Raw genomic sequence first — 8263 nt, 5'->3', positions numbered from 1 at the left:
AGCCCATCATCATCAGCCACCATCATCATCGTCCTCGTGGGTTTTACAGTGTGTTTAATTTGCAGCTGGATCCAGATCCAGCTCTCTGTGAATCACCTCCTGCCACGTTCACAGAACAAACCGTTTAGCGCCGAAACGGCGCTAAACGGTTTGTTCTGTGAACGTGGCAGGAGGTGATTCACAGAGAGCTGGATCCAGATCCAGCTCTATGTGAATCACCTCCTGCCACGTTCACAGAACAAACCGTTTAGCGCCGAAACGGCGCAATAAATGCACTCAGAGAAGTGATGGCAGCTTTTTTTTTATCCAGTGTTTTTCATGAGGTCAACTTTATTTTTGAGAGGACCTTCCCAGTGTCATGGCAGGTCCTGTCTGTGTTTTGGGTGGTATTATGTGGATGTGGGTTAAGATTTAGTTCAGGCATTTACATTTAGGGCATTTCCAAAGTGAATTACTATACATCAGTCAGAAGAAGAAGAAACGATACATCGATGTCGGTACAGTAAGGATGTTCATAGAACCAAGTGCCAAGTAGGGTTGCTGTGGTGTGGACATTTTCACACCGAGTAATACACTCGTGTCAACACCTCTAAATTAAATGTATTATTATTTTATTATAATTAACACCGGTATTACCGGTATAAACTGCATTAACTTTGAAGCTATGTCAACCGCCATCTCCTCCGTCAACTCTCCTCTCACACTCGGTGACAGCAGCTGGCAGCGCGCCAATTCTCGGCGTCTTAAGCCCAGTTCAGACCAAAGATTCACCTTGCAACGACATGCAACTCGCAACTCCTTGCGGGTTACACTCCAAATACGAATGAGATGGGAATGTTTTTGACATTTTATTGAAAGACAAATCAAAGAGGCATTCGCAAGGACAGCTACGTGTCTGGCCCGATTTCCAACAGCTGGCGTAGCCACGACAACAAACGACGCATTCGGCTAATGGTCACCAGTTAACACGGTCACGAGTTGAACTTAATAATAATAATAATAAATTACATTCATATAGCGCTTAATATGGTACTCTAAGACGCTTTAAAACACCACACCAAGTGCCACCGCAATGTCGCAACAACATGCCAACGTCGTAAAGGACTGGTTGCTCCTCCAGCAAGCAAATTAAATTCTCCTCCCTCTCCTCGGACCAGAAGTCTGCCATCTTCGGATATTTGTATGCTGGAGTGGACAGTACGGTACCGGGACGGAGTAAGGCCGTGACGTACAAGTTGTTCTGTGCTGTGATTGGCTGAAGAGAAATAGTTAAATCGCCGCGTTCTAAAACTGGACCTTGGGATTTGACATGTTCAATCTCTGGCGACTCCTTGCAACTCCTTGCGACGCCTTGCAACTCCTTGCAACGGCAGCGGGTTGGCCATCCTCTGACCAATGGGGGCCATGGCCGCCCCTGGCCCCCACGTGGCTACGCCCCTGCTCGCAGGAACCCTGAACGGGAACGGAACAGCAGCAATCAGAGGAGGGCAAGACCAGGAGCAAGAATCCAGCTTCGTTTTCAGAGCAGCAAGTCCCAGATAGCTAGGACCTTGGCAGGGGCACCCCGCTCCAGGACCCTGTACGACACCGCGGGCTGCTGGCCTCCTTTGAGCAGGACACGAGCGGCGCCAGTAAACCAAAACAAAAATAGGTCTCCCGTAGGTGTAATATAGTCAAGACAACCATTGGTTAATTATTTTACAAGGCGTTTTCTTTTTTTCTTTATAAAAAATAAATCTTTTCTTTTTATAAAGGTTTGTAGGATAGGTCAATTGTGGTATCATGGATTATAGCGGTTAGATCAAGGAATTTCACAGTCTTGTTTAAGTCGCAGCCTATACATTGTGTTTTCATGTCAGATTTGAATGATATTAAGCTTAAATAATTATGTGATTCATGTATTTCTTCAAATATTTGTTCCATTTAGTTTTATCAACTCTAAAAACGAACTTTCTCAATGCCCTGTTAATTCCTGAAGTTTGAGTGTCTTGAAAGTACAGGTGATATGAGGCACCTGTACTAAAGTTTATTATCTGTAAATGATCCTCGTTTGTCCTTATTTTCCTTGCATGCTGCCTTACGTGGAAAGTTTCAAACTCAAAGACTCAAAGTGCTTCTCATATAAACATTGTCATATAATAAAATAAAATAATAGATAAGTAAAAGAAAACATATGCAAAGAAATGGGTAAAATAGAAAGTTAAAAAGGCATTTTAGTATAATAATAGAAAATAAAGGCAAAGTTAGAAAAGCTTTTTAGAAAGTGCAATGTATTTAAGATTTAGCAGAAAGCTAAAGCAAACATAAAAGTCTTCATTCTTGTTTTAAAGGTGCTCAGAGTTGGGGCAAGTCTTTAATGAAGATGATACCTTCATTGTATCTCCCTCGCACCGATGCATATTTTTTTTTAACACACCCAGGAAACAACTGAATACTGTACAAAAAACGAAACTGACAGCCTAAAGACTAAGGCCCAATCTCAATACTTCCCCTTACCCCTTATCTTCCCCCTTACCCTTGAAGTTGCGCGTTCATGTGAGAGCTAGTGGTGTCTCAATACCCAATTTGATCAAGATTAAGGGATAAGATTGAGTGCTATGTACCCCTTATTTTAAGATGATTTGAGAGCTCACTTGGGCCGAATCTCGATTCTTCCCCTTGCCCCTTTTGCTTTGTCTTTGTCTTTGTCTTGGTTAAGACAAAGACAAAGACAAAGCAAAAGTGGCAAGGGGAAGAATCGAGATTCGGCCTAAAGCAGCTTAAAGACTAAAGCTGTCAACACAAAGACTAAAATTAAAACAGGCCACCAAAAATAACATTACCCAGAACTGAGCCGCCGCCCTACCGATGCCGCCAACATAGGCCTACCACAAGCGGTGGGACGAGTCAGACACTATGAGCCGTTCAGGTCAAATTACCTGAAAGGCCTCTTTGTCAATAGCAAAAGACTGAGAAACTGTCACTGAGAAGAATGATAGACAAATGACAGACGAAGCAGGATTACGCCCCAAAGCACATCAGTGCATGTCGTGAAGAAGCCCTAAGGCCTTATTGTGGTATGTCAGAGATGTTTCGAGATGACTAATCGAAGCACAGATTTCGCCTCCAAGAATATAAGGCATACAAGGACTAGCTAATGAATGTTATTTAGATATAATTATATTGGGGAATAGCCTATAGCCTAGTAAAATATATGTAGTAGTATATATTTGACATTTTATTGGAAAATAATAAAAAGATGGAAGACATCGACATTTCAAGGCAGACTAACTGGTAACACTTTATAATAAGGTGGCGGTGCCTTAATAAATAACAAACTAGTCATACCTAACCCTTTGTTAATATTTGTTAATTGCTACTAAAATATCTATTTGGCACAAGTTAATCGTCTATTTTTACTGACCACAGTGTCGCTAGTTAGGGTTAGGGTCGTGTTAGGGTTAGGGCCGTGTGTTAGGGTTAGGGTTAGGGTCGTGTGTTAGGGTTGGGATAGGGTTATGCAAACAACTTATATTTAATTAATGATGAAAAAACTATTAACTTGTGCCAAATAGATACTAGATGACTAGTTTGCTATTTATTATGGCACCTTATTATAAAGTGTTACCGACTAAGTTGATCTTAATGGGTTGTACAAGCCGTGGCTTCTACAATGTGTGTGTGTGTGTGTGTGTGTGTGTGTGTGTGTGTGTGTGTGTGTGTGTGTGTGTGTGTGTGTGTGTGTGTGTGTGTGTGTGTGTGTGTAAGTCTCTTTCACACACACACACACACACACACACACACACACACACACACACACACACACACACACACACACACACACACACACACACACACACACACACACACACACACACACACACACACACACACACACACACACACACACAAACCTGAATGGGATGTCTTGCGTTAACAACTATGAGGAAACCAACATTTCCTCATAGTTGGTTCATCAAACTTTCTGAACCCTCCAACCCAACACACACCGGCGCGTCAAAATATCCCAGCTTGATACAAGGTCCAGTACATATGGAGATTGTTGATGCGCTAGATTAATAATTCCACAATGCAAAAATAATGAGCAGTGGAAGAAAATAAAGTGTGTAAAGTGACTAAACCATTAACAAAGTGCCGACAGCACATAAAGTAACTATGAATTACCGGTAATGTGATTATCATTGTATAGCACAAACAGAGGATCATGGGCATCAGGGCTATATATGTAGTCATACAACAACTGGTATAACGTAATGGTAGGCTATACCGACTATGTTTGTTGATCTATTTCTTTTAAAACATATCACAACGCTGCTGCAGCGCGCCACTTCCAATGGGTGCTAGGGGCGGCAATTGACGCGCGGCACGTGAATTGGAGAGATGCGCATCGCGGCGCTTCGGCCACTGTTGATGAAAAACCAACCTCTGTGGTGGTGGTTCCTAGACCGGTCTAGCTGGGCTGGGCCGTTGGTCTTGAAAAAATGGACAAACACCCTCGGTACATCTCCATCATCACATCCACGATCGGTATCAGCCTCGAATCTCCATGTTGCTCAACGTTAGTGAGGGTCGAGGTTAGGTTTAACCCGCTGCGCCGCCCCCTTTTGGCAGAGACTCCAGAGCGCGAGCACGGCCGCCCCTGGTTGATGGGACTATAAGGGCCGATGTCCTCTCTCTTTCCAATGACTATAGATTTATTAATTGCATGACTTTTTTTTAATTCCAACGTGTTTCAATTGCGCTTTTGAAGATGCTTTGTGAATCACTTTGTGGCGGGATAGAGACCCTAACCTGAATATCCTAGTAATAAAGTCCCCCCCCCCCCCCCCCAGATGACTTCTAATGGGCTCCTCCATACAACAGACGTTTGTGAGCATATGATCTGTGGAAATAGTGCTCCATCCAGGATTGAGCAACGTTTGCGGAGATGGCTTGTTTGACCTGTTCACACTGTTTGCTAAAAAACAGCAGGATTACAGCCACACCCTGTCCCAGACTCCAATAACACTCAGCCAGGTGAGGTCCCATCCATCATCCACACACACTCCCACACCTAGGCATATGCAGTGAGGTCCTCTTCCATATCGAAGAGACTGCGGGTCTCTTGCTTCTCCCAAGTGAAGTTTTGTTGATGTTTCGTCTGCCTTTTATGGAATTCGCGTTTCAAAATGGTTCAAGGTTGCTTTAATTTGTCACGATTATCTTGATAAACAAAACTAATGCACATTTATCGCTAGAAATGTTATCTTGAGTAATTTCGATTTGGAAATACAAACGTTTTTAACCAAAATGCTTGAAAATCAATGGTAAATTTGCAAAATGTATGTACATTTCCCTCTTCGCTCTCATACACAAAATCCCTGCAATAGCTCTATATATAGTTATATATCTGTCGATCTATCGAGATAAGGATATAAATATAAGATACTTGTTCAAAATTATTGATTTGAATTGTTAACTCCCATATTAATAAAGTATAGTTAATATTATAAGTGTGGTGTATTTAGTAAATTATCAATATAATAAAATGGGTTCTAGAGGAAATGCCAGCGGAGTCATAGCCTACCGGAACACTCCTGTTGAACCACTCAGTGGTAGAAAGGTAGGTCGTGCCAGCACTCAGTGGTACACAGGTAGGTCGTGCCAGTATAATATAATTTTATATATCATAATATCACGGCCAAAATCTCTGTGCGCCTCCGGATGGCCGTAGCGCGGGGAGCTCATGTAGGGATTGGGCTTCGCGGGGTTTGTTTACCGGCGTTGCTATGGTTACCGGTCTTGTAAGGAAGCACGCCAATTCTCGGCGCGCCAATTCTCTTCCGCACAGAACAGAACTGTGGCCTATTCTACACATTTTAATTTTCTTAATTATAATTATAGTATTCATTTTTACTGAATTTGTTTTTTATTACTGAAACAAAAGAAAAAAAAGAAAACTCGGTGTTGCCGGTGTGCAACACCGAGTAATCGGTGTTGGCCTCAACACCGGTAATACCGTATACCGCGGCAACCCTAGTGCCAAGCACTAATAATCTCTAGGTTAACTAAAGATGCTACACAATGCTAAGTACTATTTTTAAGTTCCAGGACGTACAAACATACAATACGTGCGTAAGAGGGGTGTTGTTAATTGAGTAAGGGGGAGTGGGGGGTAAACGTAATAATATCATAATAATAATAATAATAATAATAATAATAATAATATAATAATGTAGAAATTGGCTTAATTGATTGTCTGTTGGTCTGTGTTCATCCAGCTGTCTTTTATGTTACCTCGTAGGCAGGGCCGTAGCCTGGACCTTATTTCTGGGGGGGGCATCTCGGGTTCTTTTTCGGTGGTGGCACTTGATTGTCAAAAACGTTTATTTTAAAACTTGCCCACTGCGTCACTCAGAGCCTTCAGAACAGACTAAAAATAAAAATTATATATATACAAGTTATTTTCTCAGACTCGGTGGGGGGGGGGGGGGGGGGGGGGCAGCGGGTTGGCCATCCTCTGACCAATGGGGGCCATGGCCGCCACCTAGCTACGCCCCTGCTCGCAGGAACCCTGAACGGGAACGGAACAGCAGCAATCAGAGGAGGGCAAGACCAGGAGCAAGAATCCAGCTTCGTTTTCAGAGCAGCAAGTCCCAGATAGCTAGGAAATGATCAATATGTACATATTGATTACTTTATTAATGATTGATTTTTACTAATTTCTTTGAATTTGCAAATTTTACAAATGTACATATTGATTACTTTATTAATGATTGATTTTTACTAATTTCTTTGAATTTTGTTCCTATTATTCTGTGTTTTAACTTGTTTCACCATCATTTGTAATCCTGTGCCATAATATACTACCTGTAATAAGTGTTGATCTTATGATCAAAAAGGGAGGAACTGTCGTGGAAATATCAATCATAACTATAAATATACAATCACATACAAATTATATTAACCTTGTTTATATAATTATTACATTAGAAGAAACTGTATACATTCTCCCTGTAACTTAAAACAAATCCCTTCCTCTCTTAAACTGAGAGAGGTTAAGTTAATTCGTATTCAAGTTCCCACTGGAACCAGGAAGTCTGGTTTTGTGACCAGGCCAATCGACTGACTTCTTTGTTGTGTAAACTATTTACAGCCACCATGTTTTGCAAACCTGCAGACATGTCCAATAACCACCCATTGTATTGCAAATACAATGGGTGCTTATACGTTCCGTATAAGAATGTTGTTCACCTATTGCTTCATCGAATGTGTTCTTGGTAACTTTAGCTGCCAGTACTTTTCCCCATGATCATGCCTTAAGATTAAATCAAATATTTCGCTGTCCGACGTGTCCGTGAGAGAACTTTCTCTTCATCACTAGGACCTTGGCAGGGGCACCCCGCTCCAGGACCCTGTACGACACCGCGGGCCGCTGGCCTCCTTTGAGCAGGACACGAGCGGTGCCAGTAAACTAAAACAAAAATAGGTCTCCCGTAGGTGAAATATAGTCATGACAACCATTGGTTCATTATTTAGAAGGCAATTGACGTTTTGTTTTATTTTTATAAAGGTTTGTAGGATAGGTAAATTGTGGTATCATGGATTATAGCGGTTAGATCAAGGAATTTCACGGTCTTGTTTAAGTTGCAGCCTATACATTGTGTTTTCATGTCAGTTTTGAATGATATTAAGCTTAAATAATCATGTGATTCATGTATTTCTTCAAATATTTGTTCCATTTAGTTTTATCAACAAAAACCAACTTTCTCAATGCCCTGTTAATTCCTGAAGTTTGAGTGTCTTGAAAGTACAGGTGATATGAGGCACCTGTACTAAAGTTTATTATCTGTAAATGATCCTTGTTTGTCCTTATTTTTTTCATTTATCTTCCTTGCAAGCTGCCTTACGTGGAATGTTTGATGAAGATGATACCTTCGTTGTATCTCCCTCACACCCATGCATATTTTAACGTCTTCCAAATTATCTGTTAAAGGCCAACCTCCCCCCCCCCCCCACACACACACACACACAAATCACACACACCCTGGAAACGTAATACTGTACAAACAAAAAATCTGTGGTTGCGATATTCTCAGAGATGAGTGAGTGCTTATTTAAGTTGAGAATCTTTACTGTGTGTCCGCCGTGTGTGTGACATGATATGTTGGTGCGTGCAAGTCAAGCCCAATCCATCCCCACCCAGAACTGAACCCCCGTCCTACCGATGCCACCCACATACCACAAGCGGTCGGACGAGTCAGACACTATGAGCCGTTCAGGT

This window comes from Gadus chalcogrammus, chromosome 4, assembly GCF_026213295.1.
Source record: "Gadus chalcogrammus isolate NIFS_2021 chromosome 4, NIFS_Gcha_1.0, whole genome shotgun sequence".
In the NCBI taxonomy this organism is placed as follows: Eukaryota; Metazoa; Chordata; class Actinopteri; order Gadiformes; family Gadidae; genus Gadus; species Gadus chalcogrammus.
The sequence above is the reverse complement of the archived record's forward strand: the minus strand, read 5'-3'. Positions refer to the sequence as shown.